Source organism: Podarcis cretensis (assembly GCF_951804945.1).
Source record: "Podarcis cretensis genome assembly, chromosome: 1".
NCBI lineage: Eukaryota > Metazoa > Chordata > Lepidosauria > Squamata > Lacertidae > Podarcis > Podarcis cretensis.
In genome coordinates, this window is record NC_137170.1 from 57,949,564 (window position 1) to 57,962,762 (window position 13,199).

Genomic DNA, 13,199 nt, shown 5'->3' on the forward strand with positions numbered 1-13,199 from the left:
TTTTTCCAAGCAAATGTAGATTGTGCCTGCATTCAACCAATCTTTCCTTTGCCCTTTTCATTTCTCTCTGTGTTCTAGGAGACCAAGGGAGAGGGGAGCTGGTCTCAGCAGGAGGGGGAGTCTGCGTCTTTGGCCCCCTCCTCTCCAGCCCCCTTTTCTGCATCTGAGCCTGGCCTGCTCTCTGCCCCAGCCTCTTCCTGCTCACTAAACCCTGTTACCCCTCTTTTGCTTCTGACACCTCTTCCTTCCAGTCTGCTCTCTCCTCTTCCTCTGCGCATTCAATGTTGTCCCACCACCAGTCCCCTGGCTCTGACCTTCTTCTCCTGGGGGTTCCCTTGGGGGTTCCCCAGCTGGTGCCTCTACATCCAGCCAATCCATGACATTGACCCATGCCAGGGGCTGCTAACTTTCAGGGTGCATTTGAAAAGTTGACATGCCCTGCAGCTTATACCATGGCCTGTTCTCTTGGCAGTAACAGAATGCTTCTTTCAAGCTTAATTTCAGGGAGGGAGGTGGTTCTGTGGGCACATGTGTGCCTGTGGGCAGCATGTTGGTGACTCCTGATATATGCAGCGCAGGCTGCGAGCTCTCACCTTTGGAGAATTCTTCTTTATGCCTCTTGTGCCTATTCACTGTCCGGAGGCATAAGCCAATTCTGAGATGCTTGGTGCCTGAGGTAGAAAATCCAAATGGCACCTACCAGAAGTAAAAATATCATAGTCAATTAAATAACTAACAGTGTGCTGCTCTTTAATGGTTCACAATATCTGCCATCTGGAGCAGCTGCCTAATGGTGTGGCAGAGCCTCAAGCACAGGCTAAATTCATTATTTTCAAAACTGAAAAAGAATTAAGCAGCTGATGTTTACGGGATACTGTTCCCTCCAGCTCCATATCAACATTTTCACAAGTCGCATTCATTTCCACGTCTAGCTGTTTGTTCCCAACTTTGAGCAGAATGAGCAATGGCATTCAATTCTCTTTAACAGGAAGGGAACAAGATGACAGCAGTGTGTAAGTCCCCTGGGTGGGCAAACCAGTGACACCTCGTGGCAAAGACTGGAAGCAATGAAGTTAACAAATCAAGAGGTTTGGTAAGTCACAAGAAGAGGAATGCCTTCAAAAGACAAACGTAATGAGAATGGAATTTTAAATGCTGTGTTTCATTCACATAGCCTAATTCCCGACTCTAGTACAGCTTTGTTTCTGTTTCCATGTACTGATTATTATATTTGTTTCTGATTTGTGCATGTAGCCAGAAGCCTAGAACATGCAAATTATGGTAGCAGAATTATTATTAAATAAATGTAATTATACCTTTCCCCCACCCTCTTAATTTACATAATATATATTGGTTAGAGCAAACAGACCCTCTGATTATGTTTAAATTGCCTGGATGCAAAACCTTGTTCTTGTTGTTTTTACTGTTTTTTAAAAAGTTTATACAAGCACACAGTGAGTAATGTGGTGGAATAACTTTTGAAATTATATTACCTCCGAAAAAATATTTTACATTTCCGCCTGCCCTTTCTCAAGGGGCTCAGAGCAACACGCACATTTCTCGACTCAATTCTATTTTATATTCACAGCAAGAAAGGGTAAACAGAGAGATTATGAAGGACCCAAGAGCGCCAAGCAAACTTCATGGCTATATGATGCTCTAAAACACAGATTAGGAACAGGACACATAAATGGCTGTCTTTGGTTGCCTGCCTGCTCTTTAAGATCCACAAAAACAGGACTGGGGAACCTTTGGCCCTCCAAATGTTGCTAAACTACAATTCCCATCAGCCCTAGCATCGTCAGGTGTGATGGGTGTTGTCATTCATCAACATCTGGAGGGTCAAAGGTTCCCTACACCTGTACTAGAGAGACTCTACTCACAATCCTGCTGGTATCCAAGGTAATTTTGGCAGGGATACAGCAGTGAGCCTTCTCTGTGGCAACACCTAGCGGGTTGGACCATCTTACTCAGTGGTTGCTTCAAGACAACCTGTTTATTGAGCATTGCTCCTGATTTCTTTGCACACAAGTTGCAGGAAGGTTAGGCTATTTATTGAGCGTATTTTCCAATTTATGGGGATGTTAGACAATGCTGTGTCTTACCATTGTCCTCCCACACTTTCCAGTATGTTTCCCCATCACTTTCCCAATCACAAAGTGTCTGGCTTTGCGGGGAAATGGCTATATTGCACAAAAATCACTCAACTGTCATTGTGCAACCTGAGTTTGCTGGTATGTGGTTGATTCCCACCCCTAAATAGCCAGCCTGGGGTGGTTGTCTTGCTTCCTCTCTGATGGTTTTCTGTTGCCAGATGAGGACCTTCCTCTTTTGGCAGGCCAAACTGAAAGTATTTCTGATATTTTGTAAATAGAACTAGCCCAGGTTGTGCTCATCTGCTGTGCCATCTTTTAGCATTTAAATTCTTGTTGAGATGTTTGCAATTGTTTTCAAAACTGGTTTCAAGTCACCCTAAGTGATGGTGGTGGTGTTTCTCTTGCTTAAATGGAAGGGTGGGATGGAAATACGTTAAATCAATAAATAATTAAAATAAAGGATACGGATTTGAACCCAGGTATCTCCAATTCTTGTCCGACTCCTTATCCCCTGCACTGCTTGGCAATTCCAACCATGCGTTTGGAATGACAGTGAGTCACAGTATAAGAAATATAAATGACAAGGTCTTGTGGCACCTTAAAGATGTACAAATTCAGTTATGGGCTCTTTGTGAACTAGAGCTAACTTCATTGAATGCTAATTTGGATGGGCTTAAAGTAATCTATAGCCATGTTACTTTCTGAGGTTTTATTCCTTTCCCTAGCGCTGTCTTCCTCTGAAATCTGTTCTGAAGACATTTGTAGTACTGACAGCCAAAGTTTGGGAGTGCTCTTTCTGCATTGCTAGGATCGTAAGTGATTTTGAGGAAAGTGAGCTACTGTCACACATACCATGGCCGTGACACTGACATTAAAGGTAAAGGTACCCCTGCCCGTACGGGCCAGTCTTGACAGACTCTGGGGTTGTGCGCCCATCTCACTTAAGAGGCCAGGGGCCAGCGCTGTCCGGAGACACTTCCGGGTCACGTGGCCAGCGTGACATCGCTGCTCTGGCCAGAGCCAGAGCCAGAGCCAGAGCCGCACACGGAAACGCCGTTTACCTTCCCGCTGGTAAGCGGTCCCTATTTATCTACTTGCACCCGGAGGTGCTTTCGAACTGCTAGATTGGCAGGCGCTGGGACCGAGCAGCGGGAGCGCACCCCGCCGCAGGGATTCGAACCGCCGACCTTTCGATCGGCAAGCCCTAGGCGCTGAGGCTTTAACCCACAGCGCCACCTGCGTCCCATACGACACTGACATTAGTTAAGTAAAAAAAGGGGGGGCATGTTGCGAACCGTTCAAGAACTTGGCTCAGGGACTGGTTTACATCTCCCCTTCTTCTTTCCATTCTATTGTTTCCACCAGGAGTAATTAAAAACAAAAAAAGCAACTGCAAAATGGACTGAGGGTCAGAAGAATGCACGTCGAACGTCACTTCTGTTGCAGCAGCCAGGCAGCCTAGCAGGGCATTAGATGAGCAGTTAAAACACCTTCAGCTGTGCCCCATCACCCTTAACCTTCAAATTGCACTCTTAAAACTTTTTTTCAAAGCAAGCATCCATCACATTCTTTTCTTCATGTTGTTCACTTCTGTTGTTTCTGTTTTCCATGGGAGGAAGTTTAAAAATTGCCTCAGTTTCAAGTCGATTTTTGCCTTCCTCCTTCTCAGAGCTTGGCTCAGTTCCCTAATTTGCCAATTGCAAAGGGCTGCAATAACAACAACAACAAATGTTCCAAGGCAAACAGAAACCTGCTTTCATTCACCTTTTATTAAACTGAAGTGTTTCCATTGATCAGAGACCGCTACACCAATTTTCCCCAACTCAGGCTCAATTGGGTGCTTAATCGACCTGACGGTGTCTTACCCTTCTATAAAGAATCATGATATTACAAGGGTTCTGGGTATTAATTAAAGTTTCTAAAGGATTTGGCCAGTTGGATTTAACAAGAGTAGAGAATATATGTATCAAAAAGCAAGTAAAACAGTTACCGTATTTTTCACTCTATAAGACGCACCAGACCACAAGACGCACCTAGTTTTTGGAGGAGGAAAACAAGAAAAAAAATATTCTGAATCTCAGAAGCCAGAACAGCAAGAGGGATCGCTGCACAGTGAAAGCAGCAATCCCTCTTGCTGTTCTGGCTTCTGGGATAGCTGTGCAGCCTGCATTCGCTCCATAAGACGCACACACATTTCCCCTTACTTTTTAGGAGGGAAAAAGTGAGTCTTATAGAGCAAAAAATATGGTAATTTCATTAATGCAACAACAGGGAGCCAGTGTTAGGTAGCGGTTGAGAAATCGGATGTGAACTGGGGAGACCTGGTTTGTGTTGGCACCCACCACACTTTTATGTATATGAGTATCAGCACCTTATTTTTACCCCCAGCCCCCCAAAAAGGAGTGCACACATGCAATGAACACATAAGCATGTAGTAGGAATGCTATCACTGCTCACAAATTGAGCACTAGAGATAAGGAGGCTGTCAGATTCTTCCACCCAACTGGGACTCCTGATTGGCCAGGCACATGTTTATTTATGTATATTCCACCTTTAAGGTGGCGTACAAATAAAATTGAATAAATGAATAAAATCACAATAAAAGGATATTGAAACAAACCAAGTCATCAGGATTCTGAAGCCATTTTCTGTCATCTCTATCTCTCTCCCTCTCTCTCCTGGGATCTTTCCCTCAGTGGTGATAAGATGACCCTTTTCCCCAGACCACTGAATGCATGGCTGCAACAGAGTGCAAGCAAGAGCACAATCAACGGGAGCATCAGTGTCAATGTGTGGTTGGCAGGGGCTTTCCGCATCACACTTTCATTGAACGTGTGGGAGGCATTGTTTGAATGCACTGTCTCTCAGCCTAGTCTGCTTCACAGGGTTTCTGAGAGCATAAAAAGAGGAGAAAGTGCTATTAAACATGTAAAATGCCCTTTGGAAGGTTCCTGTTTTCAGTTTCCTCAAATGAGGGGGCATTCCTAGAAGCAGCTCTGGCTTTGAATTATGTTATCAGTGGTGATGTTTTACAACTATAATTAGACACTTTATAAACCAGCACCAATATGGAGCTCCCGATTAGCTTAAATCCTTACAGGAATAGTTTGTGCTGCATGTTGGTACCAGAGAGGTTGGACGGTTGTCTCAAGTCCTTTAGGGGACAAAATAATATCAAGAGTTGTCTTGACTTTCCTTTAGGTGATCTGGTAGCTTAGACGTAGCATGGTCAAGCAAAGGAAATTCCTTCCAGCTGCTTCTACATGATATTTGTCTTGGTCTTAAACCAAGAGGTGCATGTCCATATTGAGAGCAGTTTTCTCTTTTCTTTTACCTGTCTGACACAAACTATTATCATATTTAAAGTGAAAGTGAGCTACAAAAACTTTCATCAAGGCTTTTCATCTGGAAGCCACTGGAAATTACCATCATTGCCACCTCTCTTCTAAATTTTCCAAATGTTAATCAGTTAAAGGACAGAGAAACCTTACATTACATTTCATGGATAGTACAAAAAAAAAAATTCAGTATCATCCTCACCTACAAAGTTCAGATGGGTTTATCTTTCCTTTCAATGATGCCTAGTTATATGGAGCCTGTTAGAATGATCAGTTCAGCTGAAACTTCCTCACATGAGGTAATAAACTCCTAATCAACCATTAGCTTATTTCACTAAATTTATCATGCACAAAAACAGGCCAATAATGTGAAGCTGGGTGAGTGGACCATGCTCAAATATGGGGATTTGCCCACTGCAAGTTCACTGCAATTGCTACCCAACCCATGGACATGTTTAGTTGGAAATAAACTCACTGAGAACGATGAGATTCCCTTTTTTGTAAAATGATAATGTTGCCTTTTCATCTTTGCTTTGTGAAATTGTCCCCCAAGGACCCATACTTAGATTTGGAGATGATCTCGTGACATGGGCAGGTTCACTGGAAACCGGATTGCTGAAAACGAATGTAAATTGCCTTTTCATCTCTGGACATCTTGTGTTTTGGAAAGCCACAAGAACATGGCTGGTCCTAAACTGAAAGGTACTATTGCAGAGAATTTAACACAGTTGAGGAAAGCCAGTCCTTGTACTAGATGAGAGCCATTAACTTTTAGAGTATCTCTTCTTCATGATGACATTAAGTGGATCAGATCCCTACTGCACAAAAATAAAGGGCTTGAAGTCCTGCCAAATTTTGGCATCTGGTAGTTCTTATGGAATGTTACATCTGCTCACAATAACAGTGTAAGGGAATTGAGTGCTCCTAGAATCACAGGTTACATTGTCACCATTTGAAACAGCAAAGGCCACTCCTTTTTCAGCCTCCTCTTAGGAAAGCAATTTTTTTAAAAAAAATGGTTGGCCTAATATGGGATGACCAAAGAACCACCTTGGTTCTGATATTATTATATGCCAGATATTATATCTACTCTCAATTTTCATCATCTAGCTGGGGATCTGTGAAAGTAGCATTGGAACCACTTGTGAGAACACAAACATTCCTCCCCAAACCAATCATGATCCAGAAATGTGCCGTCCTGCCTTTGGCGATCCTGACTCTCCAGTGTGTGCCTCGTAGAGATAAGCAAAGCTAAGATTGAACATAAAAGTGACTGTACCTCTACCACATTCCCAGAATGCCCATTTTCAAGGTTTTTGCAGCCTAAAATCCAGGTTCCAGGACTGAGATATTGATTTTAACTATCTACCCAAATCTTTAGCTACAAATTTCCAGTAATAATTATTTTTAAAGGATGGTCCATGAGAGGTTGGTTTATACAGTCCAATAGGAAGTTCTCCTATGCAAAGCAACATTGGAATGCATGGAGACTATGCAAATCACAAGTGCTCTTCATTTTGGTAGGGACTTCCCTGTAGGTTGTGCCCCATAGGGCAAAACCATCAGCTATCTTTCATGACATCCAAAATCTGCCATCTCAGGCAGCTGCTGCCTTGCTGTCCCTTATAGGAGGGTCGAGCTGCCTCTAAATCCCACCCATAAAGGAAGGGAGATAATATCCGAAAGATGGGTGAGAGCCTTCAGAGTGAGAGCATGCAATTAGATAATAGCCCAAGGACTGTGTGATCCGATCAAGATAAAAGGTAATGCATTTCCTATGAATGGACATCAGGCAATGAGCTGCAGTAATCACTGCAAAGAGAATACAGTTCAAAGAGATGAATGGAGTGAGAGTGGGGAACCGGAGGGAGCCCAAGATCTTGAAAAAGACGTCAGCCAGTTTTTGCAATCAATAAGCAAGCATCCCTGGGAATGACACAACCTTGATCAATGAGTCTAAATGATGCACATCATACTATGATACTAAATACAAAAATATTCTTCTCTGCAATAGGCATTCTAGCCATGCTGTTAACTAGTCCTATTTGTATGACCCTTCAGTTTGGAAATATTTGTGGTGGCTTGTTTAGTACTAATAAGCAACACCGATGCCTTAGGGGAAACACTGAAAATAGCAATAGTGGCACATTAAAAGTGATAATGGTGGCAGCAAAACATCCTTGTTGAACAAGCCAAGTATCTGAGTGTGGAAGCAGTCTCAGTCATTGTCCTTAAAAGTTATTCAGGATAGTATGTGTGTATGAGTGTGTGAGTTGTGTGTGTGTGGCTTTTTTCCACTGGAACTCACCAGGACTCAGTTCCAGCACTTATCAGGTGGGCACCATTGCAGTTATAAGAGAACAAAGGATGTGTTCATGGTGAATTCCGGCACCTCTTTTTCTAGAAAAATAGCAGGGGGGCATGGGATATAATGCAGCTGAGACAAGATCAACCACATAATAAAAGTGTCCAGCACTGCCACCAGAATTTTCGCTTTTTTAACCAAAGTACCTGTTTAAGCAGAGTTGAGAAAAGCATTTGCTAGATGTGCAGATAATTACAGACACAATGAGTGGTATTCAACATTAGTCCTCCTTTGAGTAAACCTATTGAAATTAATGGACATGGCTAACTTAAGTGCTTTAATTTCAACGGCTCTGCTCTGAGTAGGATTTAGGTTGACTGAATGCAGCCCAATATTACACAACACACTTTTATGCTGTTTGGTTAACTCTAAATCTATTTAAAAGAAGTAGAATGCTATATATAAAGCCAGTTCTCCTGGCATCCACCAAGCCCACAGCTGCCAAAACTATGGTTAGCCCTTGTCTGTGTGCAAATTCACTTCAAAACTGCTTAATCCTTTTAAAAGGAAAAGTGTCAGGGTTGCTATCATATACCCCCACCCCCCACAAGCAAAATAATTTTGAACTCTAATGAAAGAGCAACCATTAGAAGTACACCACACAGGACAATCAAAGAATTTAACCATGGTTATTCCAGACAGAACAATTCAGAGTCAGGAAATAACCCACAACTTCAGACTGTGCAAATCAATATTACATATGCCCAAGGTATAGAAAGATGCACTCTGCACATGCACTTTTGATTGAGAACTCAAGGTGCCTGCACATCCAGAAATCTGTTAACCATCTACATAGCAATTCTATGTGTGAAAAGCTGCACAGAAAATGTCTGCCCTTTTTCTTTCACATTGCAGATAATGCTTTCTACTACACAGTCTCCTTAAAGTCTCTTTAATGTTTCAAAGGAATCCATATAAGTGGTCCCTCCTCACAGCTGATCAATCTTAATTAATTTCAAGAGGCTGCAGATGGTAAAATGATACTCTCAAACAGCTCCCTCATGAATCTCTCTTCTTACTGCTCTTTAAAAAAAATAAAACAGAAGAGAAATTATACTTTCTTCGGCATTTCTTCTACACTTGTAACTGATCTAGAGAAAGTTGAAATTGAACCCAGGACTTCTGCAAACAGGAGCACATCCCTTAGGAAAGTCTTGCATTTCCAATGCACTGCAAACAACTTTTGTGTGTTTGGTTAGATGCAATCTTTGATTTATTTCAGGAGAAAAATGCAAATGAAACCTGTGTTGCCAGCAGTTTGAAAGATACGCACAAATAAAGAAGCCTTTGGAATATGTAATATATAAGGCACTGTGGGTGGGAGAGAGATGAATTAAATAGGGCAGAAGAAGATCTTGTTCACAGAAATGGGATCTGAACTTTTCTTGCATGGGAAGATTTATTTATTTTTTTTAAATTTCATATTTATTAAGATTTTTGAATACAAATGCATAAATAAAAGTTACTTATATCATAACATAGTTTCGTCTCTTCTTTGGACTCCCTCTCATCTCCCGCTCCCACTTACATCGTTACAGAAGGTTTTTTCCAAGCAAATTACCCACTTGTTTACAATATTTATCACTGCTCATTTAGATAAAATCTAACAATTCTCCAAAATAAATTTATATTTTCCTTATTTCTCACTTATCATCAAAATCAAATCTAATTCGATGGTAGGCAATTATTTATGATCTAGCATCCTTCTTAGCATTCAACCAAATTACAGTATTTCTGTAAATAAGTCTTAAATTTCCCCCAGTCCTCCTCAACCCTCTCTTCTCCCAGGTCTCGGATCCTGCCAGTCATCTCGGCCAGTTGCATATAGTCTATCAGCTGCATCTGCCACTCTTCCAGTGTGGGTAGATCTTGAGTTTTCCAATTCTTAGTGATGAGTATCCTTGCTGCCGTTGTTGCATACATAAAAAATGTTCGGTCCTTCTTTAACACCTTCTGGCCGACAATACCCAGAAGGAAGGCCTCTGGTTTCTTAGTAAAGGTATACCTAAATACCTTCTTCAGCTCATTATATATCATTTCCCAGAAGGCCTTCACTTTAGGGCAGGTCCACCAGAGGTGAAAGAATGTTCCTTCATGTTCTTTACATTTCCAACATTTATTATCAGACAAATGGTATATTTTGGCAAGTTTAACTGGGGTCATGTACCACCTGTATATCATTTTCATTACATTTTCCTTCAGAGCATTACATGCAGTGAAGTTCAACCCGGTGGTCCACAACCTTTCCCAGTCCTCAAACATAATATTATACCCAATGTCCTGAGCCCACTTTATCATAACCGATTTAACCATTTCATCTTGTGTATTCCATTTTAACAGCAAGTTATACATTCTTGACAATACCTTAGTCTTTGGCTCTAGCAATTCTGTTTCCAACTTCGATTTCTCCACCTGGAACCCTACCTTTTTATCATTTTTAAAGACTTCTTTAATCTGAGCGTAATGTAACCAGTCTCACACTTTATCCTTCATTTTCTCCAAACTCTGCAATTTCCAATTGTCTCCATCTTTTTCTAATATTTCCCAATATTTTGGCCATTTGGCCTCCATATTGGGTCTTTTTCGGGCCTTAGCTTCCAGAGGTGAAAGCCACCTCGGAGTTTTATTTTCCAATAAGTCTTTGTATTTTGTCCAGACATTAAATACTGCTTTCCTGACAATATGGTTCTTGAAGACCCTATTTATCTTAACCTTGTCATACCATAAGTATGCATGCCAACCAAAAGCATTGTTAAAACCTTCCAGATCCAGTACATCAGTGTCTTCAAGAAGTAGCCAGTCTTTTAGCCAGCAGAAAGCTGCGGCTTCATAATACAGCTTTAAGTCTGGCAGGGCAAAGGCCCCTCTTTCTTTTGCGTCAGTTAGTATCTTAAACTTAATTCTGGGCTTTTTGCCCTGCCAGACAAATTTAGAAATATCTCTCTGCCACTTCTGGAAACACTCTGTCTTGTCCACAATCTGCAATGTTTGAAACAAAAACAACATTCTTGGGAATACATTCATCTTAACAGCAGCAATTCGGCCTAACAAGGAAAGCTTCAATTTTGTCCAGCTATCCAAGTCTCTCTTAATTTCCAACCAGCATTTTTCATAGTTATCCTTAAATAGACTCAGATTCTTTGCTGTTATATTTACCCCTAGGCTTGCATGGGAAGATTTACTCACTAGCCTCTAGGACCTAGAACAGTAGCTTTCAGATATCCCACTATAGGGTACATTTTGCAGGATACATCTGGCACATGGCAGAGGTTTCTGGGCACATGCGTAGTTCACATGGGGCACAGCTGGATTCCATTGTTGCTCTGTTTGAACAGCACTAGCCTATAAAAGTCTAATATGAGCCAACAGGGGCTTGATCACATAGGAAGATGAACATACGCTGCTGCCTTATACTGGCAGTCCATTGGTTCATTTAGCTTGGTACTGTCAACACTGGCAGAAGATCTCCAGGGTTTCTGCACAGGGCATTTCCCAGTCCCAGCTGGAGGTGCCAGTCTAAGTGTGGGCTCCTCCCTGATCTTCAATATGGGTGGGAGACGGGCAGTAATTTGAGGTATACAGAGAATATGCTCAGGAAGCATTTATTCTGAATCTTTGTTCTAACTTCCCTTGGAATGTCTGAAGACAGCACAATGCCCAATGTAGCTAAGGGAGGGCAAGCAGGTTCTGCTTCTGATGTCACATGTCAGTAAGGACTCAGACATCCAGCTACTGGAACAGGAATACTAGAAACTGCCTTATATGATGTCAGATCATCCTTGGTCTATCATCTAGGCCTGTATTGTCCACATTAACCAGCTCCTGTTCTAGTTTCCTACAGGGGACATTCCCAGAACTACCTTGAGATGCCAGGGGTTGAACTTGGGACCTTCTGCATGCAAAGCAGGTGTTCTACCACTGAGCTAAGGCCCCTTCCCTTGTTCTGAAAGCCCTTTGCAATGAAAACAGAATTCACAGCTCAAATGGCACCCCTCTCCCACTCATGTGAAGCCATTCTAGGAAAACTGTCCTAAACCCATGAGCACTTACCGGTACTTGGGAGTGAGAGCTGCAGAGTGAAAAAGTAGGCTGTGACAGCAGAATTATGGACTAAAACACTGGAGGTGGGGGTATACCATATGCTGTATTGTACATGTGTTGATTTATTGACTATGTTGCAGCCATGAGGGCACCGGCAAAATATGACTGGCATGCTACTTGTTTTTTAAACCCACAACAAATTAGAAAACAAATTATTGGGTTGCCTCCAGACAACCTGCTTATTGAGGGTTCATCCCAATTTGTTTCCGCTGAAGTTATACAATTTCTAACCTGGATAGCTCAGTTGGTTAGAGTATGATGCTTATAACGCCCAGGTTGCAGGTTTGAACCCTGTATGGGACAGCTGCATATTCCCGCTTTGCAGGGGGTTGGAGCCCCTTCCAACTCTAGTGCATTTCCCCATCACTTTTTACTACAAAAAGTCACTATGTTCTTTACGCGACTTTGCTGAAGAAGAGCACAGAATTTGACTTCAATTGTGCAAGCCTGTTCTGTCAGGATGCCGCTGAATCCCTCCCACAAAATACCATATTTTTTGCACCATAACACTCACTTTTTTCCTCCTAGAAAGTAAGGGGAAATGTCTGTGCGTGTTATGGAGGGAATGCCTACGGGTGGCATGCCTACTGATTTTCCTCCTCTAAAAACTACGTGCGTGTTATGGTCGGGTGCATGTTATAGAGCGAAAAATACGGTAATGGCAACCTGGAGCTCAAATGAGGGCCCACCTAAAAGAAAGTTAGTAGTGATGGGCATGTTATCATTTTCTAGTGCCTGAGAAGGATTGCAACATTGTAGAATGTTTTGCATGCAAAAGATTCAATCCTTAGCATCTCCAGATGTGGTTTCCTTGCTTTGGAATCCCGGAGAGAAATCATGCCAAGCCAATACTGAACTTGATGAATCGGTGATACTACACCGCAGAAGCATATCCTCCTGTTTCTATGAGAGAATTTAACTCCACATTTCTTCCTTCTTTAATAGTCCCTTTGTTTTCTGGAGATACGCGGTCTCCATATAAATACGCGCGCGCGCGTCTTAGGTTTTCTCCTCGGTCAAGGTTTTAAATCAAACTGGTTTGATTTGCATCTTGCGAAGCAGGCATCTATTGGTGCAACCCGAATTTTAACAATCAGACTAAGTATCTCGCCATTCATCAGCCCTGTAAAATTTACGCAGCGTCACACAGCTTCTCTTGCGCAGGTTAAGGAAAAACGAACCAGCTGCGCCAGGGAAGACGGCTTCACGACTTCCGTTGCCAAACAGATACTTTCCCCATAGCAGCCTAACAAGCTTCCTCCTCCGTCAGGCTTACAGAGGGACTACAGCTCCCACAAT

At 42.2% G+C, this 13,199-nt stretch overlaps 1 long non-coding RNA gene across 1 annotated transcript; it reads right to left on the minus strand.

Moving 5' to 3' along the window:
• LOC307202834 lies at positions 1–4,983 on the minus strand. Its single transcript, XR_013833026.1, has 3 exons — positions 4,717–4,983; positions 594–696; positions 1–74 (listed from the first exon to the last, which is right to left on the minus strand). It is a non-coding gene; the product is annotated as an uncharacterized lncRNA (long non-coding RNA).
• Between the last annotated feature and the right edge of the window lie 8,216 nt (positions 4,984–13,199).